This window comes from Aulonocara sp. 'chitande type north' Nkhata Bay, linkage group LG8 (assembly GCF_057382095.1).
Source record: "Aulonocara sp. 'chitande type north' Nkhata Bay isolate Kocher_YH1m ecotype deep benthic linkage group LG8, A_spYH_male_GT1.1, whole genome shotgun sequence".
Lineage (NCBI taxonomy): Eukaryota > Metazoa > Chordata > Actinopteri > Cichliformes > Cichlidae > Aulonocara > Aulonocara sp. 'chitande type north' Nkhata Bay.
The window spans coordinates 2,395,865-2,422,014 of record NC_141351.1 but is presented as its reverse complement, the minus strand read 5'-3'; the positions used below and the strand labels follow the sequence as shown (position 1 = coordinate 2,422,014).

General features: G+C 41.3%; 1 long non-coding RNA gene across 1 annotated transcript; it reads right to left on the bottom strand.

Moving 5' to 3' along the window:
* Window positions 1-652: 652 nt before the first annotated feature.
* On the bottom strand, window positions 653-5,123 carry LOC147322821 (uncharacterized). Its single transcript, XR_015130680.1, has 3 exons — window positions 4,164-5,123; window positions 3,986-4,062; window positions 653-992 (listed from the first exon to the last, which is right to left on the bottom strand). It is a non-coding gene; the product is annotated as an uncharacterized LOC147322821 (long non-coding RNA).
* Between the last annotated feature and the right edge of the window lie 21,027 nt (window positions 5,124-26,150).

Genomic DNA, 26,150 nt, shown 5'->3' with positions numbered 1-26,150 from the left:
TGTTTGCTTGCACTGAGTTTGCATATGCAGCTTGCTAGCATTAGCTGACAACTCCACTGGTCACCTGGTCATGCTACCTATGTGTGGTAAACACACTGTACACTACTCACTGAGGAACAAATGGGATACAGGTAAAGGCAGTCAGTAAATGTCGACATTAAATAGCTGATATTTCTCTCATAAGTTATAAATGAGACCAAAACAAATTAAAAAAGAGCAGATATCAGACATATTTTAGTTTTCTTGATGGAAAACATAGCTGCTCATAACTGCGAATGTTGCTGTGGGTCTGCTAGAAGGGTAAAAGATGGCTACACTCTTGCATATTTATCATAAAACCTTGCAATGTCTTATTACGTATTGATAATATATTAGCGTTTTATTGCGAAGGTCCTTAGGTGACCAAACTTTGCATTTGATCTATTCTGGTATCTTCACAAAGATCTATAGGCAGCTGAAAACCATTTGTGTATTCTTGTGCTCAAGAATCCTGAAAAGTGATCTTACACAGTGTCAGATTTCAAAGTAGTTTGATAACTGTACTGCACGTACTAGGTTTTAACAAAGAACCTCTAACACTTGCTTTTGGAAAAAATTAAGTACATTTCGGCTCTGTGAATCTATCACCATTAGAACACCTGCAGCCCACAACCGTGACCCAAATAAAACACACTGAGCTCACATCAGCAGAACGAGCCACTACGCAATCACTTGTCTAGAGTTGGAAAAGTTTGTTATTGACCCAAGAGTTGGTTCCAAAAATCATAATTTCTGTTAACTGCTCTAAGGAAGCAGCTCTGCTGACCAGCTCAGCTGATGGAGCCAGACTTTGACGTTTGGATCCCGTTCAAGGCCTTGAGGTCCCGACTCTGGAGGTAACATAACCAGAGCTTCAAGCCTCAGGTTTGCCATGACCCAGTTCTGTCTTCCTGTTGTCTGGACAGTTGGCTGAGTGGAGGTTTGTTGAGGAGACGAACACTAGACATGAGAGACTGGGTTAAGAGAAAAGAGATTTCATTGGACTAGAGAGCAGAGTTTTATTTAGGGTACTGCATAGCTATTTATACCCCCAACATACCGCTTTCAAGCAATGCAAAGATTTAAAATAACACTAATGAGTTATTGCCTGTTTCACTGGCAGTAGGGGGCCAAAACAGTCACTGTTATTTTTCCTTTCAGCTCCCCAGATTGGCAACTATATGTGTTTTGCTTTAGTAAATGAGAAAAGCAGTTTCCTCCCCTGAAAAATGTCAAGGAGCCAGTGTCAGTGTCCAAAACACTTTAAATACTTAATACAAAAGGTGAAAAAGTTCTTCCTGAAATTTTATTTCTTTAGGCTTTTCACATCCAAAACAGTTTAGCATAGGGATAACGATAGGACTGGTTCCTCTTTGATTTATATATATATATATATATATATATATAGGAATTTTACAGCGTTTTGTCCTTGGCCTTCTTCTTGGCTGGTTCATGACTTGGAACAAGTTGTCAGATACTTGCAGATAAAACAATTATATATTCATCCATCACAGCAAGATCATTTGTTCCACATTTTGTCATGCTGAAGTTTTTGCTCATTACTTTGTTGAAGCACCTTCAGCAGCAATTACAGCATCAAGTCTTTAAAGATAATGCTATAAGCTTGGCACACCTATTTTTAGGCTTCTTCCATTGTTTTTTGCAGAACTTCTCAAGCTCTATCAGGTTGGATGGTCGGTGCACAGAGATGTTCAAATACAGTCTGTGTTCTGGCTGGGTCACTCAAAGACATTCACAGTGTGGTCCGAAAGCCATTTCTTTGTTGTCTTTGCTGTGTTTTTTTAAGAGTGCTCAGGAGCAGGTTATCGTCAAGGCTCTGTACATTGCTGCATTCATCAATTGTACATTGCTCGTCCCTGACTAGTCTCCCAGTTCCTGCTGCTGAGAAACATCCCACAGCATGATGCCGCCACCGCTTTACAGTACGAACAATATCAGCCAGATAATGAGCATTACCTGGTTTCCTCCAGACATGCCGCTTGGTATTCAAACCAAAGAGTTAAATTTTGGCCAGAAAACACTCGAAAGACTCTCAGATCATGAGAAACGAAATTCTCTACAGGTTGGCCACTGAGGAGGGGCTTCTGTCTGGCCACTCTAGCATAGAAGCCTGATTGGAGGAGTGCTGCAGAATTCTGATGTGAAAAATTAATTTGATCAACTTTAGAATAAGGCTGTAACATGACAAACTGTGGAACAAGTGAAGTGCTTGAATAATATCAGGGTGCACTGTACGTACCAAAAGCCAGCAAATGCACACTCTACGACTCAGAAATACTCGCTACTAAAAACTCTCAGTTTGCTTTGGTGTCAGAAAAGAATCGAGGTTAATCAGCAATGCTCTGAACAAGATTTGGAAGAAAAATAGAAAACAATTTAAAATGGTAAGTTTGCAGACTACTAGAAACAGTTTTCTGCTCATTAGATTTCAGTTAGGACAACTATAGTCAAGAGAAGATTATTTACACCTGCATTAATCTATATGCGGTAGTATGGCTGTGTTCTGGGACCTGCCGGCCCTGCCACACACAGACATGGAAAGCAAGAGGCACAGACCGGAGCGGCCAACAGTGACACCAGATACGACACTGTCGGACACAGGATGAAAGGAACGGCTGGGGTTTATGTGGGTTGCAAAGTGGCTTTCAATTTGAATAGTGAGCCGGCTAAAGCAGCTTAATTATTCTTTTAAAAGTGTAAAATACATACAGCAAAGCCTGGTTGTATAGGTTGTTTCATTGTCTGACTACACATGTGTCAACATAAATATAAAACAGCTAGAAAACCAGCTGCTGCTCGTAACCAGAAGATGAAATATCTAAATGCTTCACTGGCAAATCTGATAGGGATTTAAAAGTAATAATAAGAGTGGATTATAATCCATTCTAAACAAATGAACACCACTGAAGGATGAATATAGGAGGAGAGAATATGTTGTAAACTGAACACCTGGCTTATTTCTATGGCCCAGACAGTACGCGAGCACAAGGCAACCGGTCAACTCTCGTATTTTCCCTGCAGGGCAGTAGGTCTGGATCTCCACTTCATTTGCATGATAAGGGAGAAATGCACGATATTGTTGCTGTGACAACGCAGAGGAGACATATGGCTCTTTCAGAGAATCCTCAGGGTGTCAGAAAAGGTGGAAGCTCTCGCTGAGTGTTTCGCGCAAGGTGGGGCGAATGAGAGAAATCTTTTGGTCCTTTTGTGCTATCGAGCATCCTGATGCACAGTGCAAATGTTTTAGTGTGTGCCAACATCCCCACCCTTCCACCTGCCACCACTACCTCCTCAACTGATCTTTCCTGGCAAACAGGAATATATGACCGAGGATGCTGCACTCTGAAAATCAGAAAAAACAAGAGGATGGAGAAAGAAGGAGACAAATGAGTGATTTGTGTGGGAGGGAAAGTTGCCCACACTTCATTTGTATAAGATTTCACCAATGAATGAGCCTCATGCCATTACCCGCGTTTGGACACAAAACAATGACTTTCCTGTGTATTTAAAAAAGCGCTCTTGTGCGATTCCACGGTTATCATAAAAGTGCCTATTTTACACATGCATGCGGCCGTTGTTTTCCAGGAGCCACTGAGGCCACAAACAATACAGAGCCTGTGTTTGTGAGCGAGAGCACGTGCCGCCCTCAGACTAGAGAGCAGCTGGCAGCACCATCAAACATTCATGAGTGAGATGGAAACACTGAAGGACAGTGTGGAGCCGGGGATACAGGAGGAGAGGCAGCGAGTGCGAGCGTGCAAAGGATAATGCGACTTATCTGCATTACCTCTGGGCTGCTGTTGTTTGTGCGGGCCACTGTTTTCTGTGTGTGTGTGTGTGTGTGTGTGTGTGTGTGTGTGTGTGTGTGTGTGTGTGTGTGTGTGTGTGTGTGTGTAAGAGAGAGAGAGGTGAGCAGAAATCGAGTTCCTGTCACCGTCTGCAGCACCTGTTCAGTTCACTATACCCGAGAGATACTAGTCTTCTTACAGTGCAGGCAGCATGCTATTCTTTAACGGTCAGCATCTGGTGATGGAGAAGAAGAAAAAAAAGAAACCCCAAATAAAAACATTACCCCATCCGTGTAAATGAGTGTTTGGCGTTTCCACGGTGACTGGTGACCTTACCTGCGGTGAACGGGCTTCAGGAATCTCAGCAGACTGACAGATGACCTGACTCGACACCAGCCGAACAGCAAACGGCGAGAATTCCTTCAGAAGCCGTGATTGGCAGGGAAGGAGAAAATAAAAGCCTGCGCTCTCACCTCTTCGAATTGCCAGTCTTATAAATTATTTTCATAGTTTGATCAAGGTTGCGCATAACAAGCAGAGATGAACCTGAGCTGGCAAGGCAGCAACACTGACTTTCTTTTCTTGTCAAGGAAAGACTTGGCAGGAGGAAGAAAAGATGTTTTTGAGGCTTTTAGTCTTTGAGTTTTGTCATCTGGATATTGCAGTTAGTCGTTCGATTTCCCTACCTTCCTGTAGTATCAGAACACATTTGAACTTCTCACAAAAGCACAGAAGAACATAGATTACTTTGAAAACTTATTCAGCCTCTTTCACCTCAAGATGACAAGGCAACTGCGGCATACACCAATGAGCTGCATGATTAAAACCATCTGTCTAATACTTTGCAGGTTCCCCTTGTGTTTATCTCCTCACACTGAAGCGTTGAGGGCTGAACATCTTTATCATCCCCTTCAATTTTAAGGAAGGTGTTAATTATCTCTAATTAATGTATCCCGAAGTGTTCCTGGTTTTACATTTATCCCCCTGCGGTGATCTGACAGATTTTTCTTTTTAGGGTTTGGATGAAATCCACAGTGTTAATATTCTGGATGGTGTGTGCTTTGAGATGAGATGAAAGCCTCCAGATAGTCTTGCAGCCTGGGCAGTATTTCTCTCCACTGCAGAGTCTCCTCATATATAAATGTGTTTCTTCTGTCTCAGTCTTCGCAGTCACACAGGAGAAAAAGACTACTGCACACCCGCACTGTGGTGGCAGTGGTGTGCTGGCCAGCTCTTCATCAAGAGTGCACTGAAATAAAACATGTGCCCTTGGATCCACCGGCCTAGAGAAAGGGGAGGATTGAGGTCGGCTTGCGTGCCAGTGTGCGCGCTCTTGTCCACGCCGACGAGAAGAACATCTTAGAAAGTTAGGGAGATTAGCCGCATCAGTGTCCGTGCTAATACTGCCCCATATCTGCCACTGATCCTCATCAGCACATATGTTCCTAGAAAAGGAAGCAGCAAAAGGAGTTCTGCACGCTGACCAGGTTAAAGCTTTGTGTATTTACAGTAATGCACTGCTATTTACAGTGTGGCTGCTACTGTATCTGGCTATCCACGTAAAGCACGGACCAGCAATAGCAGGGCTTGTTTTGCTAAGTATAGAGCAGTATATGTACTGTACTTTCTCTACCTGGTACTGCTGCCGCTGGCTCTCTGACAAGGGCGTCTCTAATGGAGGTGTTCAGAGGTGATGATGATGACAAATGTTCTTACAAATCAGCTGTGACTGGGAACAGGGTGTAGCATGGCCTGTGTTATTACAAAAATAAAGTGCGTGCCTGCTTGTGCGCATGAACTGTGTTTTGCATGCTAGTCCAGATGGTCAAGAAAGGCCTAGTTGAGCCTTCTCTCTTCTGGCTCGCTGTGAAGCAGAGACTTTCTCTCTCTTCCTCCATCTGCTCGTGCTCAGTGGAGTCCTCCGCCTGCTGCAGCAGTGGGGCAGTTATTAGCCGGCTGGTTCTCAGGGACAACAGTAATTAAGAGATGAGATGGACTTGTGCTGTCCTCCAGGACTCGACAGAGTGCTGCAGCGTCCCGGCCTCCCCCCGACACCATGCTGTTTGTATAGCAGGTTAGAGAGAACGGGGCAAAACAGTACCCAGGCTCTCCTTCAATGTCAACCTGAGTGCTTGTGTTTTTACTCACACCATTGACTCTATTGATCTGTAAACTCTCATGTTCAATGCCAGCAGTGCTTAACTGATAACTTCTAGCAATCAGCTCGAAATTGGAGGATTCTTTAAAAGTTTTCAAAGTAATTCTAGCACCTCTAATATTACTTGCTGTGATCCTGATTTTCATATATTGATGAAATTTAGATAATCTGCCACATCAGCAAAGATACATAGACTTCTAGGACCTATTCTTTTACCACAGGTCAAGGTCAGCCCTGCAAGGAGACAACACTGATGGAAATCAATGGAATTTTACTGGAAAAAAACAAAGAAAAAACCTTCAGCTAACTGAGGATAACTCAGGTTACTAGTGGTAGATATGTAGATATTGAAAGAGGTGTGCAGACTGAGTAGTTTATAGAACTATTGTTAGCGAGAATACGTTGAAGTAACTGTTTTCTGTATGAGTTTATCAGTTTCTCATATCACTGTGGAGGTATTTTGACCCGTCCTTCTCTACAACATTAGTTCAGTTCACTGAAGTTTGCAGGTTTGTTTATGTACAACTCTCTTAGAGTCCCACCAAAACATTTCAATCAGGTTGAGGTCTAGTGTTTGACTAGATCATTGTAATTATTTTCGTTGTCGGTCATTCTTTTATAGATTTGTTTGGGATCAGGATAAGTGGCCTCACATTTGACTCCGGAATACTGACCAATCGCTGCAAATATATACTGTAGATATACCTCTCCTGACCAACATCTGGGGAAACACTGAACATGGCTGCTCTACATTCTGGCTACATGTGGCCACGAGAGGCAACTGGAGATGATTGAACCCACCCAAAACAATGTTTGTGATTCCTGCAGTCATGCAATGGTGTAACCCAGAACTCCCAGAAGTACCAGGTCTATTTTTTAAGATGAGTTAAGCAGGGCAGGGCAGATAAGGCAGGATGCTGCCATAATCAATCCAGAGATTGAATTAATGAATCCCCCCCAAGTACTTTCTATCTTCTGGGACCTTTCATGTGCACGCATGAAAAGCCAGAGGCAGGGGGAGCAACCAGACATCAGCACAGAGCGGGCAACAGATATGAAAGCGATGAAGTCAGACTCAGAATTAAAACTGAAGCAAATGTGTGTTGCAAAGCAGCTTGCAGATGTGCAACGCCTGTGCAGGCTGTAGCAGCTGAAATTGCACAGCCTGTAAGAGATTTGCCACACAGATTTTTCCATACTTTGAAATAAGCTGATCTGTCAGGAGTGGCTGATTTTGACTGAGGCCTAATTACATTTTTTTGTTTTTATTCCTATGAGATGCAGGAGCTCAGGAATATGTGTTGCTCCTGTATTTTCAGGAAAAGCCAGATTTAGAATTAAAACACCTCAAATTAATTGCCACAGGAAGCCTAGAGCATCCAGTCGCTCTGATGCATTTTCCCACTTTGCCTTGTTTGTACTTGCTTGTAATATCTAAAAATTACAGCAGGGATATTTTCATTATTAATCATCTGTCGTTTGCTCTTTGAGAAACTGTGGAAAAGAATATTTTGCTTGCATTGTGGCTTAATTCTTACCATGCTGCTAACCTTTAATATTGCAAAATGTTTGCATAAGTGTACAAACCCTAAATCACTGTGTTATGGCTACATGCTGAACTTTTTACCTTCCGTTTCTGTTGTTTATGCAATTTCCCGAATGTAGTAAACACCAGCTAATACCCCCCTAATACCCAACTTAGAGTCACATGACGCAATATAAAGATTTTAATGCTCTGTTAGAGCACAAACACTAAACTGTTTCACCTCAGCTTCGTTTATAGATCTTTTTTGTACGTGAGCATAGACTTAGCGCAACATTAAAAAGATTTAACACCGAGATCGGCAACATTACAAAGGAACCAGTGCTGAGAGGTTAAAGATCCCCGTCGTAATGGCTTTAAATATTCCCATGAGAACAATCGGGAAGTGTTAGAAGAGAACGATGAAGGCTATTTAAGTGTGAGGGAACAAATGGAGCGAGCAGAAAACAGTCACTTTTTTTCTGGGAGAAGAAGACGACGTGAGGTTTTTCTCGAGCAGCTTCTCAGTCAGAGACAGGATGACTGTAGCATATTTAACGCTGTAAATCACCAGAGATGGCGATGTGGAGAACGCGGCACAGATTTTTATTTTAATCACCCGATGCCAAGTTTGAGGTTGAAATTCCATCCTGTTGCTACAGTTTCACCCCCACCCCCAAGAGCCGCATCCATGCTGATCGGTGTAGCAAAGAGAGCCGATCCACGTCTGTCACAGTCCGACACAGAGAGAGAGCAAACCCCATCAAGCCGTGTTTCACCTTGGTCAAAGACAGAGAGCGGAGAAAGAAGAACTGCCGCTGCATACACAAGCAGATATCAAACACTGTAAAGAGCTGCTGGACAAAAGCTGCAATCAATCTCCTCTCGGCTCAGACAGGAGCTATTCTTTGCAGAGTTTATTAACACGGCGAGATCACTAAAGCCACCGATTGCAACAGCAGCGATACAATTTAAGAGTGTGGCCATCTGAGTGTCTGGTTCTAATTTTACCCAACCGGGGTCAACTCAGATACTTGTTTATGATGCACAGCTCTTATGTGTGCGCGAGTGTAAAGCTGCCCTGTCGTCAGGGCTTTTCTTGTATCTTTAACCTTTCAGCCCCCACCTGACTTCACTTCTTATTTCCTTTCCTAATTTAAGCCTCTTCGTAGGAGGAAACCCTGCAGCCGTGACGGGTTCTGCTTGCTGTGACGACAGCTAATCCCTGTGTGCGTTTGTATGCCTGCGTTTGTATGCAAACATGAGCTTGCTAATGGACTTGTGTAAGAGGCTCAGAGCGTCACTAGGTTGCCATGCTAAGTAGCATGTAACCCCCCACAAAAACACTCCAGAGAGAGAGAGAGAGAGAGAGAGAGAGAGAGGAAAACATGGGATGACGAAGTGATTGTGGCACAGGAGCCAAGATTAGTGGCCACTGCTGGAATCATGTTCCTGCCAAGGAAGTAAAAAAAGCTGTTTTGTGCACTTATTAAATCTACAGTTTGATTAAAAAAGGAAGAATAATCCATTTTTTCCTTTCTTTCTGGTTAATGTGAAATAATAGTCTCATACACAAAGCTGAAAATCTTATGCACCATTAGTTAGGGGACGGTGGCAGATCCAGCCATCTGTTTGGTTGCCCTCATGCCTTATCTGCCTCGTTAGTCTGAGTTACTGAAAGAAGCATGAATCATACAAAAGCATGGATTCACCTTAACACTTGCATAAACAAAACTTGAGAAAAATGTGAAAAATACACACTAAATCTTCTTGAAATTATGGTGGCATATAAGCCAAACTGAAGACGGATGAATAATGGGCCTTTACTTTAGCTTAGTTACAATGTAACGTTCGAGAAGAAATCCGTTATGCACTGATCAGGTGTAAAATTACGATCACCTGCCTGATATTGTGTTAGTCCAACTTTTACTGGCAAAACAGCCCTGTGCTCTGCTAGACCCCTGAGGTTGTGCTGTGGTATCTAGCCTTAGCCCTTTGAGGTCTGAGCCATCATCAGCGATGATGCAATCCCAACCGTAACTCAAAGACAAGCAAGAAACACAATTTTGCAAAACAATGTAAAAAGTGTTTGGTGCCAATCAACAAGAAAGAAGTCTAACCACTGATGTTGCTCCCTCCGTGTCAGTCTGTTGTGATTTTAAACAGAGCATGTCAATGTGCAGAATCCCCAAATTCAATCTTAAAACCACTGACCTATCATCTGATTTCTTATTAGATAGATTAGATACATTTAGATGATTACATTTATTATGCCTATTAAATTTCTGCATTAATAAACCGAAAGCCCTGAGTCATGGAGTGTTGTCAGCATGCTAGAGGATTATTTGATGACCAAGAAATGAGTCAAGAAACAGAAATTAAGGGTGAAATTTCAATAATTCAATTTAAGAATTGCTGGAATATTTCTGCAGTGTTCTTAAGCAGAGGCAGCCATATGATCGCATCTCTCCTAAGCTTATAACATTCATTCTGATGTTATTTTTAGAACGTACACATGCTACATGTCCCGAGTCTATTTGAGGTTTTTGTGTAGGTTGGAATGGCGATCGGTCAAAATATATTAACCTCTCCGAGAGCCTCGGGTCCTGCATACTCTGCACGTGTAGGAGTGTGAGAGAGAGGGGGGAAGGTAAGCGGGAGATAGTGATGGTGGGATGGTGTATACTGTGTGTGCATATATCTCTTACATAACTCGTGACTTAACATTTGCACACAGCCACCATGATCTCAGCCTATCCGTCTGTGCTCGGCCATCATCGTGTAGTTTGTACGGTTTATATGCAGATTCCAGCAGGATTACCTTAATACCACCTCCCACACACACACCCCCCCCCCACACACACACACACACCACACCACACCACACACACACACACACACACACACACACCGCTTTAATCCCAAATCCCCACAAGGTCAATCAAAAAGTTCCAGGTCACAAAGTTATGACGCTGGGGTGAGCATGGTATCCCTCTCTACCCACCAGCTGAGGATTGCACTGGCTGCCAGGGAGGGGGACTCGCCTCTGAGGAGGACAGTCGCTGAGAGTCAGATATGGCTGACCAAGTAACCCTTCCACAAAGATATATCCTGTGCACACAAACACAGGCTACCTTATTCTGCTCTCTAAGTAAAGGAAATACGTTCAGCATCCGGAGAGATAAACTCTTGTTGTTACCTTCCGAATGTTTTCTGACATCAGTTGAGGTTTGGTGGAAAACTTTAACCTTGAAGGCTTCCAACCAAAGTTTTTCCTGAAGAAAGCCGTTTTTTACATATTTATATAAAAGCCTTAATATATTAAAGCAAGTCTATTTTTCTTTAGACACCCAGATGTGTTTGTTGAATGCATCTATTGAAATAAACCTTTGTCTTGGTTCTTTGCTAACAGACCAATGTGAATCAAGAAGTCTGGGTTCAAAGTCATGCGATTTGTACGCTCAAGCATTCACCACAAACAATGCAATGCTACGGCAGCTTCACTTCTCAGTGACAACAAACACTGTTCGCACGGTTACAAGAGGCCAAGCTGACATAAATACTGGTTAAAAAGTGCACGAGGACATATCACTGCTGCTGTTTTTAGTTTCAGATGGATTACAGCAAGCACCACTTCGCTTGATATATGAGTCACTTTATTTGGAATTAGAGCTTAAGCTTCCAAACCTGCCATGTTTAAAACAGTCTAACAATATATAGGAAAAGCGAGTGCACACAAATACAGGTCACCATTCTCCTTTAGCTGAATTCTACAAACTCCAGGTGATTATTAAGTTAAAGGTAGTTTATTGGTTCTGTAGCAATGACTGAGGAAGACACTGACCAAATGAGAATTGTGTTGAGCCACACTGTTAGTGCATTCAGATGTTTTCAGTCCTACTGCAACAGGTGCATAAAATCAAGCCCATGCAGTCTGCCTTCATAAACATGTATGACAGAATGGATCGTTCTAAAGAGCTAAATCTGAGTGTGGTTCTGTAGTAGGGTACCACCGCTGCAACAAGTCAGTTTGTGCAATGTCTTCCCTCCCAGGTATTTCACTATCAGCTGTAAATGGTATGCTTGCAAAGTGGAAAGTTACAGTGTATGGTGTGTAGTGCATATAGGTTGGCGATGCTCTGCTGACGCACTAACTGCAGGCTTCAAAGCAGAGCAGCACAGAAACTGTGTGCTGGGAGCTTCGTGGGTTTCCATGGCCGAGCAGCTCCCGTAGGTGTAATCTGTAAGTGGCCCAGTACTTTTTTTTTTGCTTATGGTGTAGTCTCAAAAATCATAACCACAAAAAGAACTTTGTTGAAAATATTCCTCCACAGCGCACTGTCCTATTGTTTGGTGAATTCACTGATCCACTTCTACAAATAGAGATAATATCGCTGTTCCTGTTTGTCTCCTGCTTTACGTCTGCAATCTAAGACAAACATGTTTGTGCTTCTATAACTGTGGCTGCATTTGGAAAGCATTTTACAGAGATGTCTGATAGCATAGACTACTCAAGTATTAATAATTTATCTCGAAAGGGCCAAACATCAGGTCTGAGCAGAAGTGGATAGAAGTTGCTGACGCACGAGATGCTACTTCTACTTTCAATTTTTTATGTATACACATGTGTGTGGATACAGTATTTTCTGGACATATTTGCCCTTATTTTATAGGACAGTCAGACAGTAAGGTTGGGGGACAAACAGGGGGGGAGAGAAGGGCCTGCAAATCGAACCCTTGCTGCAATTGGCACCTTTGTTTTTTTAATATATATATATTATTTTTTTGCCTTTTGCATCATTGGAGAGTCCACAGTTGGACCAGGAGAGGGACTCGGGGAAGACATGCAGCAAAGACGTAGACTTGAAGCCAGGCTGCTGCTTTTCAGCCTTGCAGCAAATGGCTGCGTCTCACCCATGATGCCTTCCTTACAAGCATATTGCAATTATCACAGGGATGATGAACACATCTACAAAGCTAAAGCCCATGTGATATGAATCCAGAATCATCCTTAAACCTTCTCTCTGACTCAGCCTGGCCTGTAATTGCTGTAGGGAATCCAGACATGGATGGTTCCCACCCCCACCCCCCAAACTACTCAAGTGCAGTAGCAACTGCCCAACCAGTGACTGCAATAAGCTGCTGATGGTAAGATTCAGAGCATAATTCTGCCTACTGACTCATGTGTCTCATTCGGATGATTTATGTTCTCATTTACCACGGTCCCTCGCCTCCCCAACTCCCTTATGTTTTATTTCTCTGTGTAGCTCTCCTTCACCTTGTTTTCCCCACTCCCCTCTTGATTCCTTGGAGTGCTGTGAGAACAAGCCAATAAATGCGCTCAGCATTTCTGAAAAAAAGAGCAAAACAAATGTCGTTCTCGCGCAGCCAGAGAGAAGCACCAGAAAAAACACAAACACCTGTGACGCACAGTCTACTCACTGAGGCTTGCCCTCTTCTGACAGGAATAGTCCACCCCCTCATCCTCGTCGCTTTCATCCTTTCATCTCACAAAGAGAGAGAGAGAGAGAGAGAGGAGTCTGAGGAGGGCCTTGAGTTTGTGGATTGAAGAGATAGGACACGTTGAAAGCATCACGGGAGCTCTAATTCACTGTTTTAATGCCTATTCATGTGCTAATGTGGACTTTTGTGGGTATAATGCCACACTGATGAGACGCGCCGTCTTTACACAAACAGGATATCTGCACGAGTGTTTGAGAGGCAGGGGAATTGTGGCTGGATGGTGTATTGTGTGAATTGGTTGAGAGATATTTACCACGCTTGAGTCAACTTCAGTTTTCCGTATTGTGCTTGTTCCTGCAGCTTTTAAGTAGGAGCGTTTCGAGGCGTTTGTGTTTTCTTCTAGTGCAAACGCACAGAGCCCACTCACTGGTTAGCATTTTGGGCTTCTGCTTCCATGCAGTTTATGACTTGGCATAAATAGAATCTGAGATGTGCAGCCCAAGGTCAAAAGTCAGAAGAATATCTATGATGCTCAGTCAGTAATCCTAAACTGGGTAAACTGGACTTGTCTGAAGAATGAACTGCAGTTGGCTATGCTAAATTGTCCTTTTCCTCATTACTGCTTTGTCACAGTCATTTTTCAACCATTGTTTCATTTACTTTTGCCAGAGGCTAAGCTTAGCTATGTGCTAATGTAAGCAAAAGCTTATTGATTTTAGTCACATTGGCCGCAAGGCTCTGTGGTTGGGAGTGCAGAGTGGCTGGTCACTCCTACATGTTAGTCTAAAAAAATAAAACAAAACAAAACCCCAAAGACACCAACATGTGAATCAGTCACACTGACAATACAAATACTTACAAAAGAAAAAGAAAAAATTACTCATATATTCTAGCAGAACACATACAATAGTATTTATAATTAGTGCTGTGCCTCTGACCACAAACACTAAACAACACATTGCAAATGCTGCCCTATTATGGTATTTCTAGTCAGTCATTCCAAATGTCAGTATGTGCATAATTTGGTTTATTTAATTTCAGCTGAATCTAACTTTTGAAACACACACAGACACAAACACAGACCATAAATATGTAGTGTAGTACATAGACGCGAACTAATGGAAGTGCTACAATTGAACAGTCTCAAAAACATTTGCTGAAATTACCAGTTACCATATAAACCTTAGGCTGCAGCTGGCGTTAGCATACACTCACTCCGGGTTCTTTGCTTGTGTGTTAGCATGCTCTCTGTGTTGATGCAAAGAGCTGATATTGCATCGGCAGTATAATGCAGTTATTTCTCTTTTGCATGCAGTTCACACCTTACTACCATGCTCTTGTCCTTTTCTGCAATGTAAATAAAAACCTCCGAAAGTTCAAAAGTTGTAGAGCCCTGCACTGTTTTGCTCCTCCCTGCACACTAACTGTAACATTGTAACATTGCTGCACAGGAAGAAAATGTCACGTTTGATACTTTTGCTATCCTCTCATCATGTAACTGAAGAACCAGTAACAACTGGAAATCTAATTTGATAACTGCCTTTAGTACAAGAATGCTTCACTGCATTAATGTGTAATGTATTCCATGTGCAGTCTTAGATTGTGAGTAAACTACTCACAGTTAAGTCACAAGTAATAACTCACAAGTAGCCTGATATCTTATATTCATTATAGAGATATAAAATTATATTACTTTTGATTTTTCAGACACATTAAGTTTTTAAATACAATGTATCAGATCAGTATCATTGATAAGAGCCTGAACTTTACTTGGTATCACATAGGAATGGAAATCGGTATCACATGTCACAACATCACTGTTTATATCGTCCAAAGGTGCATGCTGACACGACAACAGAAATTAGGTCAAAGCACTCCAGTGATTAATCAATGCCTCAATGAAATACTGGTATGTCTTCAAGTGTAATTGTTTTTGTTAGATTATGACCCAGGTGTCTGTGGCACCGCGTTGTGCTTTCTTACAGTAACTACCCCTGACTGCAACATGCACGGATCACAAGAGAAGCTGTGGGATACATTAACAGAGCACACGCTGTAGATGAAGGTCACATCAAAGTAACATCTTCTCAGGCCGCAGTTGCTCTGAGGCTACATAGAGAGGTCTTTGAACTGCGCCGTACGTTACAGTTCAATCAAACGCACTGCAGACATTAGCCCTTACAAGTCAGGTTTAAAGAATAAATAAAATAAAAACACAACCTTTTTTATGGCTGAAAGAGAACGACCAGCAAAGTCAGTAACTGTCCACAATATAAAGCAGGGACCCACAAATATGAGACATGACAACAGGAGGAGATACTCTAAAGACTACTCTGGGGAAAAACAGGATTTAAATACTCACACTAGAAGCCAATCAGGGGAACGAAATACAGCTGAGCAAATGAGGAACAGGAGACGCTAATGAGATGAAGGAAGTAAAACTGAACACAAGACATGAGACAAATGCTTACTAAAAAGAAACATGGAGATACACCAAAGAGACAGAGAGAGACTAAACTACGACATACAAAAACCAAACATCTCTGACGCTAACAGCTAACAAACAAACAAACTCCAGTCCTCGAGGGCCGGAGTCCTGAAACTCTTCCATGTTGCAACACACCAGAATAAAATTAGCAAGAGCATAGAACTTGACTACATACTGAAGTGGCAACCCCTAACCGTACTTAAGTAAATATAAGTGTCTTCAAAAATGTACTTTTACTGCACCGTGTTCATTCACTCATGAGCTGCTGTAACATAAATCAAATGGCTGAATTGCCACCTCAGCGTGCTTCTATAGAGTCTTGCTAATGACCTACTAATTGTATTCAGGCGTGTTGCAACAGGGACACATGGAAAAGTTGCAGGACACCGAGGACACCTCGAGGACTGGAGTTTGAGACCCCTGCACTAACAGAAGAATCCAAATATCAGAATACAACATAACAATAACTAAAAGTGAAGACAGATTAAACAAAGAATCATAAACAACCTGATACAAGACAGAGTTTAACAAATCAGGAATACTAATAGGGTGACTTATAATTAATATAAACAATGACGGAGATAAGGAAATGTTATTCTAAAACTAAAAGTGGATTCTATGGCAGACAACATTCAGGTAGCTACTCTATCAGGGAGCTCCCTCACCCTGTTTCAAGTATAGTGAATGCATCTGAAGCGGACTATTTCCTGCTGAGTGCTACATGTGGGTCAGACAGCTGTAGCAAAAATCCCAAAACGATTCCCCTGAAATCGTCTGAACTTCATGCGTGAAAACAGCTTTACGGGGACATCAGGGAAAAATTCAAATGTGCAAGTTGCCCGAGTTCCAAAGCTGAAATCTTCCAGTTGCACTGAAGGAACAAAAAAAAAAAGAAAAAAAAGAAGATTCACAAAATAAAGGACACTTCAGGTCATAAAATTGGCATGAGCAGTTGCCTCCCTTGTAGCCCGCTGTGTGATGATAGTGCTGCAGATCGTTTGCATTAGATCATTTCAGTTTTGACTTTGCTGACGATGCTGCAGCAGTTTCAGGAGCAGCAATCCTTCTGAATGCTCGGTTCTGTCAGCCGTTGTGGCTGATTTTATCTCAGATGTCGTCCGCTTCACCTTTTGCTTTTTGAAGCACTCGGCTTTCGTTAGAATCAGCTGCTGGCTGTCTTGTTAGTAAAAGCTGACAACTGGCAGGCACGGCATCAACGCTGTACTGGTTACTTGTTATGCTAACGCCCACGTGACGCTTCACTTTTTAAAACCCAGATAAATCACATTCTTCCTCTGGAGAGAGGATTTGATTACTGGTTTAAAAACTTTGGTTTTAAACTGAGTTCTTTGTACATCTAAAGTATTAGAACAAGCCCTCATTTGACAGGCAATAATGATGCTGAAAACAAACTGCACTCCTTATTCAGGCTTTTCCCCTCCTCTGTAGATTAAGCTATTTACATATATGAATGAAAACAAGCCTTTGGAGTCACTTGTTTCATTAGTTTTGACAGGTCAAAAGAGAACTGCCTCAAAAATTTCTAAAGCCCTAAATAAGCCCTTTGTTTTAAGGCTTTTTGCCAGCATGCAATTTAAATTAGGAAACACCTTTTTGAAGGGTCCCTGAACATTTCTATCAGGAAGGAGGATTTCTTCAAATGCAGGCTGCTCATCCAATTACAGCGCGGCCTTCGCAGACATGCCGGGGTAAAGGGAGTGTTGCCGTTTGATCGTATCCTTACACGGCCTTGTCGCGTTTGTGATTCACCTTGTTGCTGTGCTGTTTTTCTTTTCCTCAGACCAATTCCACAGAAGGCTGTCAGCCTGAATCAGACTGTTGACTGTGAGCCTCATGGGCCAGACAGAGCTTCACTCACAGCCTCCAGGGAGCCCAGTGCTGTTTTGCTTATCAAACCATGAGCCAGCAGATATTTATTTCTTGTATTCAGAGACTAATCTAACTTAATTAGTAAAACTGTCGGGAAAACTACAAAGAGTCCTGCTGGCGATTATTGCATTGAGATTTTTTCCCCCCAACACCTTGGAATGTGAACCTTGACAGTATTACTGTCCATTTTTGTTAGGCAGCATGATCAGACAATAACAAAAGAATACATTCAGCGAGTGAAAAACATGCAATAGAAAATCATAAACAAACCTCAGTTCACCTTAACTACAGTTGGATACTTCCTCCTCTCTGCCTGCCTCTCTCTGTCTCAAGACATTTCCACCAATGATGGATAAAACTTGAAAATTATTTATGAAAACTGAGTCATGAGAACCAACTTTTACCATCTTTGATGCATTCGCATATACACCAAATACTTTATTAACAGCCACAACAGCTCCACAATCCTCTTGACTCACGGGGGCTAGAGACTCAGAAAAGAACTAAGGCGATAACTGTATAACCTCTTAACTATTCAACCATATTTTCCTTCTAGCAGCAATAACCCTTATAAAACATCTGGGTTTTAAAAAAAACATGATAGCCATGATCGGTTTTAGTAGTGGTGGGTTATCATAAAGTTTTACATTGATGGAGTCTAATCAGGCGATTGGTTTATAACTGAATATCCAGAAAGTAAGACAGTGTTAACATCCATTGTGCGTTGTTGGTGACACACATGTTTGTGAATGGTATCTTTGAGAAACCAAAGAGTGTGTTATAGTTTCTGCATCCAAATATTGTCGGGTCAGCTTGGGTCCAAGTAACATAGAGAGTGTAAAGCTCTGAAAGGACATCTGCGCCCCTGCTAACCTTTTGTAATCGTGCATATTTGTTCATGGAGACACAACACTGCAATGCACCAACTATGCATTTGACCTTCAGGTGAATTTTAAAGAACTGTAACAGGAGTGACTACACATCTGTGTAGCCAGCTGTCCATGTACACTACGTGTCCGCAACAGAATTTAACCGCTAGAACCCGACATTTGGTAGCCATGCTTGGAGCTAACAAAACCAAGTACCCAAATAAATAGGGGAAAATATAACGTGTAAAATCTTGGAAATAAAAGCATCTGGACTTGCTGGAGAAACTATCAGAATTGATGTGAGAGAATGTACAAAGAGAAAATTGACTGCCACTGTCTATAAAACATTAGGACGTAAACACGAGGTAATTAACAGATGATGCATCAGCACAAGCATAACGATGGTAACGATGTCAGTCACTTGTGTAGATTATGTTGTAGGCTCTACGAAGACGCTCCCCAGTCTAAATCAGGTCTTAGGCATAAGCACAGTCTCGGAGCAGAAATATTACAAACACTAAATCTAAGTGTTTCATGTCTGCGTTGTCCACATTCTGGCTCCCTTAATTGGCACTTAGTCTTAAAAACTCTGAGAACTCCTGTTCTAGTTACTCAAATGTTCCTCCTGAGGCTTTAATAGCCTGATATCAGACGGAACCACATTCATCACACTCTCTTTTCATCTTAAGGCTTACATGTTGTCCAATCTAACTAACTCCCATGTGAAAGGTATTTCAATTCAATCCAATCCAATGCAAATTCAGTTTTGTTTATATAGCACCAAATCACAACATCAGTGACCTCAAATTGCTTTATACTGTAAAGCAAAGATTCTACAATAATACAAAGAAAACAACAACAATCACACGGGCACCTATGTGTAAGTACTCAGCAATAGTGGGAAGGAAAAAAAATCCCCTTTAACAGGAAGATACCTCTGGTCGAACCAGGCTCAGGGATCACCTGGTGGAGGTTAGGGGACAAAAGACAGGATAAAAGACGTATTTCAAATTTCTATAATCAATCACTAGAGAAACGGGGAATAGCCTCTTAAATTTATAGTATTTTTAAGTTGACTGCAATGCTATAATGGTATAAAATATATATAGCAAAATATATATAGCATGGCCAGGACACTGATCCTGGCCATGCTGTTCTTTGGCTAGTGTTGAGTCCTCCTTTATTTGTCATTGGGTGAACTGTTTTTAGCTTCCAATTAATCAATATGCAAATTGTCATGACTATTGATCAACAACCACTGATGGTGAATCTTCACCATCTCACAATGCTGTGATTGCAGCCGTTCCCCAACTCTCTGTGAGTTGGGGAACTCTGTGGTACTCATAGCTATTGATCAGTGGTCAGTGATCAATGGACCTCCCAGCCCATTGTTCACTCAGTGGGCTGTTTTCAGTCATTGTGCAAGTGTACTGTTTTTAAGTTTGGGGGAAACCTGCAGTCAGCTGACACTGAAGAAGTCACATGGATGAGTGATGAAACGCTTCCCCCACTGAAAACGCTGCATCCAGATGAACAGAATCAGCCTTTTGGGATTAGTAAAGAAGATACTACAGGATACTGCAAAGCTAATATAGAAGCAGAAAACCAGGGAACATTCACCACTGCAGGCATGAAATTTCAATGCCCTAAATATACAGTCATACAAATTGCCATCGTCTCAGAATCTGATGGTGTCTCTTAAAGTTTTAATTGTCCAAAAACACACTGTTCAGCTCTCAGTGCCTAATAAGAACAAAATACAAAAGTGTAGCTTTTACAAAGTAACACAGATAACAACAATTAAAAACGTACTTGCTTATAAGTAACTTTAAACTCAAAATCACTGAAAAGAACAATCAGAACAGCTAACTTTAGAAGCCCAAGAGCTAATGAGCCACATGCCTGGGGGCTCATGCTGTTTGATTGAAGGAGCTTTTTAATTGGGACAGCAGTACATTGCATTAAAATGAAACTTAGCATGACTGTGCACCATATTATTTGAAAATGCATGCCTTCAAAGTGATTTCCTATTCTTTGGAGCCCTGCTATACATGTTAGATCTATTCCAGCTCCAGCAGACCTTATTCACTTGAGACAAGCTGGATTTTTGTGTGCTTGAGGAAATATCAATCACATTTAAGCTTCAGCATCTGCCACGAACATCTATTTCACTCTATTTAAAAGTAAAAAAAAATGAAACTTTTATCCTGATACACTGTTGAATGCACCTTCCGGAGTGTATTCATTTTGAGTTGGAGGATGGAAAGTTGAGCAGTGGTTTGAGGCTAAAAAAACCACCACAGAGCAGACAACATTAAACCTGAGGCATGAATGAGAAGCAGGGAGGGAAGCCTTTTTGAGGAACATGCTTTAGGGAAATGGCAAAAAGAAGTGTCGCTGTGATTTACGAGAGGAAGCAACAGAAGCAGGAAATGATTTTTGCAAAAAATATGCGAGAACAAGAAAAACAAGGACACGGCTTTGTGGGATCTGATTCTGTGCACGCTGGATGAAGATTGCCTGCAGTCAGCCCTGTCTGGATCTTCACACAGGATGATTTCAGTGTATTACGACTGGGATCTTGAGCATGAAATTTCACCATTGCTCTTGGAAATCTTAACTGAAAAACAAAGAGCAGGCTTGCAAAAGGTTTTTCTATTACATTTGTTGTTTTTTTGTCAATACTATGACTTCTTCAAAGCCTGCAACATTAAGTCTTAATCCTTTTTATAGCTGGTTTGTCTGAACTGTGTTCAGAATACCCCTCTTCATGATACCTTTCAGCCACACCACTGCTTCTTCATTTATTTAACAACATATTCATGCTACTGAGTTTTTACATACACATGAACTTTCCAAAGTCCATACCTCTGTGCACTTTGTATTCCAGTAAAGTGGGATTCTCCTTGTATCATTCAGCAGACGACATTTCCAAGTTTTTCACATTTCTGACTTTTCCTAAACCTCCAGGATCTTCAGCAGTGATTATTTAGACATGCAGGACAATAAATTAGATTTGCAGGAATTTATTTTTTCAGATAAAGCTAGATTTTTCTTTTTTTTTAATTACAATTTTCACAAACAAAAGCAAATCTGAAAATTTGGTAACAAATGCACTTGTTGTAATGACATGGAAATCATAAAATAATACTATTTTACCTCAGACACGTAGCTAGACTCTTCCCAACTCTTTGAAATGATTTCTCTGCCTCCTCAGATGAAATATGTACGAAAGCAGTCGTAATACAGCTTCAACTCCTGGACCAAACTCTGAAATTCTCCCACTGCTGTCTTCTGTTGAGAACTGGATCAACCTAAAATCTTTGTTTCTTCCTTTTTCTTGTTTAGAAACATTAAGACCAGGTTATTTTGCTTGACGCAAACAGCTTTTTGGTCACAGTGTGTTTTTTTAAGGACACATTTTTTGCAAAAAGGCCGCGTGTTTAGTGTGTATTTATGTTGGATGAGACGTTTGCAACCCCCAAATTTGGAATTCTGTGTTGCTGTTTTGCTACAGGCTTAGTGTGTAAATGTGTAAACCTTAACCAATCAGAATAAGTAATTTTTTTATTTTATTAAGTTGTTCTCCCAAATCTTGGCAATCAGGGTACAAAAAAAATAATACTTCTAACTGAAACACATCAAAAATATTCAAATATAGGTTAAAATATAGAGTTACTATGTTACTATGAAGTTAGTTTTAGTACAAAGACCACATGGGTAAGTTTATTAAATTGTTCGGATTCAGTTTTACACTTTTACAAAGTTAAACAAAGTGAACAAAAGGCAAACTGTTCCCATGTGCAATAAGCTCACATCGTCCCACAGTTACCATTATATCTGCTGCAACAATAAAACCTCTCCGTTATACCTTTTTTACAGAACATTGAAGCAGAATTGTAGGTTAACATTCTCACCTTTAACACATCGTAAAAGAGGCTACTGTGATAGAGTGACATTTATGCCTACTGAGTTCTTAAACACTCACACCCCTTGTGTCTTAACACTTAATACTCTATTGGACAAATCACGAGTTATACTTTTCATTTGGTGAGTTTACTATTTCACGTTCTGACACACCAGCCTCAGCAGTCTACTGAATATGTAACTGACTGAGTCACTAAATCTTGTGCTGGTTTTCAACTTTTGTTTGTTTTCAGTTGTCTTACTTTGGACGTGATATAAAATAGGTGTGCAGGTTGTTTTTTCCCTTCAGTTTGACCATGTGAAGTCAAAGTAATAAATAACGGGAAACTCTGAGTGACCCTAACTCAATGTTCTTGGAGAAAAACACAAAGAACTTCTTTGGGGAAAGAAAAGTGTGTAGTTCGTGATGTGTGTCAGTTGGAATCTTCATCTTTTGTTCTGAAAGACTTGAAAGAACTTTTTGAAATCCATAAACTGGTGTTAGGAGCTCCTAGACTTAAGAAGTGTTTACTTTAATGGGAAATGATTACCAAACTTTCTTTTGCTTAACTTTGACCTCAGTTATGATTAGACTTTGTGCTCATGTGCAGTGCAGTTTTATATCTGACATTTTGACTGCAGTTTCTCTCAGTTTTACCTTCAAATAATTTGGGAGCTGTTTGACTGACTGCTCATTTCTCGACCCTGTGTAAATTTTAGATGAATAGACACCGACAGAAATAACCCCTTAATTATTATAAATAATCCTTGAACTGCAAGAGATGCATTCTCTTACAATCTCTTTGTTAGTTGAGAATTTTTCTTCATTCAGGTTTAAGGCTTTAGACAAATAGGATTTGAATTATCTTTAAAAAATTGCCTCTGCCCACCTAATATGTGAGCGACAGAAGGGCTGTAAGCCTCAGAGCTTTCAGATGGTTTATTTTAGTCATGGACCCATCATGTGCCAAGAGAACACAGCAACTCTAAAATGCAAATGGATGCTCCAACAATCCAGGAGGGCATTTAACGTTGTCCCCTGCTATTGCAGTTTGCACACAGGTAACACATGGTCACAATGCACCTTTGTTTGATGTCATGAATCAAGAGCTAATTGGTGCGAAGAGATACTTGCTGTGTTTGAGTCCTGTTTTTCCTATGCACTCATTATGCTGTGTCTTTAGCCGGAATACGCTGGGTCCCCATAACAGCTGGTTGCCTCAATCAGATGTTAGTGTAACTTGTGGCTGCTGCCATGATCTCTATCGGATTTGTAGTTGTGCAGATTATAGATATTCTCTGTTGGCTTGTCCTCATCAAACCAACCATTCCTCTAATCCACTTCCTGTCAGGGCCTGAGCCAGATGAGCCAGATGTTGTGGGTGTGTGCACATATCTGCCTCTGAGTGTTTATTGCTGAAATCTTCAAATCCTGGCATGCAACATCAAATTACACAACAACTTTTCTGTCCATACCTGGCACATTATCCATCAACTCAACTGTATCCTGGAGGTACACGTCAAAGATGTCGACAAATACCTCAGCACTCTCCGCCAGGTCTGTCTCTGCTAGTATTGATCACAGTCTGCTCTGCTGACCTCTGTTGGCATGCCTACGGCGTGCATGATAATGCAGAATCTCACCACTATCTCATAACCCTCATAACTCCTGGAGACCTCAAGGATTAAGTCCTAACTTTCCAATGAGAAATCAATTTCAATTACCCCCCATGTGATCAATCATATTCTCATTAATGTCTGAAGTGTTGCCTCCAGCTGTACACAGCTGATTACCAGTCAAGGTTCCAACTTGAACAGCTTTATTGCTCAAGTCCCCATAAACGATCTTTTACAGTCTCGTAAGAAGCTCAAGCAGGGTGGTTTAAGGTGTTTGGATGTCAGCAGTCACTTGAGGGGGTCTTGTGCTGTAATCTAAGAGGTCCCTTGCAGGAATAGTCTTCTGCTGACCACCAGGATTCCCCCTCGCCATCTCTGCGCTATTAAAAGACAGAAAAACACCTCCGTGATGCTTTGAAATGTGGCAGTCCTAGTGGAGGGTAAGCAATGGTTTTGCAGCTTTAATTAATCATATAAAAAGTTACTTTTATGAAAACAGGACATGTGTAAGGATGTCTCTCAAACTCAGCTCTCTCAGGGAATGTGTGCATAAGACTGTGGGTTGCAGCTTTTTCGAGGACCTCTTTCCCAAGTAACACGAGTCTGAGACATTTGTAACAGGAAACCAAAGACACAAAATCAATGACAATACCCAATAAATGAATATCGAATAATGTCTAGCTGAACTACTTTGAGTTTTTAGACCATCAAATTTAAGAAAGTTTGTCCACTTTTTGGCCTGGTCGCCTCTTTTTTTTTAAGACTTGTTTTAGGATTAAAGTTAAAGTTAGGTTTACCTAAGCGTTTGACACTTAATTATGGTGGTTAAACTTCAGAATAAACAATAATTTAACAAAACGTCCTCACAACAATCTTACATGTGCATGTGTGCCCCCCCCCCAGACGCCTGGATGATTGACAGATGGGCAGACAAGAGATTTCTCAGCTAATTAGCGAGCTGTTGGTTTTTCCATGACATCCCTTCAGTAGATGATCTCAGAGGTTACAGATTAGTCACTGAAAAAAAGAAGAAAAAAAGCAGTGTATTATGTTCCACTCTCACGTTATCACTGTGCCAAACACCGCAGTGTGTTTATTAGCGAGTCTCGTTTTCCGGGTCACTCGCTCTGTCAGCGATCTGTGTGACCACTTCCTTGTGATGGGGAGCAGTGAGGCATTAAGAGAGCTCACCTCTCATGTAACTGGAGCCTGACATATAGATCAGCTGCTTCTCTCTTATCCCCTCTCTATCTCGCTCTCTCTCTGTGGGCTTGACTTTGTTCCCTTTTGGCTCCAGATTATCCAGGGCTGAGCAGGGCTGTACGCCTTCAGAGTGTGGCGAGGTCAGGTGAGGCTTTCACAGCATTTCGCAGATTTAGCGCTGTATAAATGCACACAAGTGGAAGAAAACAGCCGGGGAGGAGAACTGCAGGATAGAGCTTACATATAGCAACAAAGGATCATGTGCCACAAGGGGTCAAAGTGCAGTTAAATTTAAAAGTATGACAAGTTGCATGTGAGACAAGGGAGGGCATTTAACACGGTTCAACAAGGGAGCTTGAAATTTACACCAGTCACGATCAAAGAGCGAGGCTGGTAGTTAAAGGAAAATTCCACTCCATTCCAACGGTTTCAAGTGCCGTCTGCTTTGCAAGCAATGCTCTATCACTTGTGATAAGTTGCAGTAAATGTGATAAGAGGCTGTCAGGCGCAGTATTAAGGGTGACATCAGCTGGATTTTGGAAGCCCAACACACAGCAGCACATGTAGAACACGTGTCCATTTCCAAAGTCTCTTTAAAACACACGCCCATGGTTTTTCCTTTCCTGTCAGACTTTGTTGAGAACTCACACTGACTGTAATTACACCAAACGGCAATCTCACGGGCTGAAAATGAAGCCAATGTCCAAGTGCCAAAAACAGTTCCTCTAATCACCATTTGTGCTTGGCAACAAAAGCGTCTTTTTAGACTCCCATCTTTAAAATGTTTTCAACATCACAGCATTATACATGGCACACACATATATATGTGTATGTATATATGTAATATATATATATAAAAAATATATTTGCCAATTTTGAGTCATTGACAGAGCCTACTTAACCATATTTGTACTTTCAGTACCTTTTGGAACATTTTTATTGGAACTGTCAGACATAAAGTTTCTGTGTGGCACAAACAGCCCGAGAAGTTTGTATTCAAGCTTTGGTGAGTGCACACGTCTAAAGCTATTGTTTAGGACTAAAAAGCAATGTCCCATGCAGTTTATGAATGCAGATTCTTAAAGAAGCTTGGCACTCTTTACTCAAAATATGTCAACTTCTGCTGCCAGAGTAAAAAACATGCCAAGAGTGAAATGAAGTTTTAAGCTTAAAATGAGACTAGATGAGTCTTGAGTCTAGAAAGCAG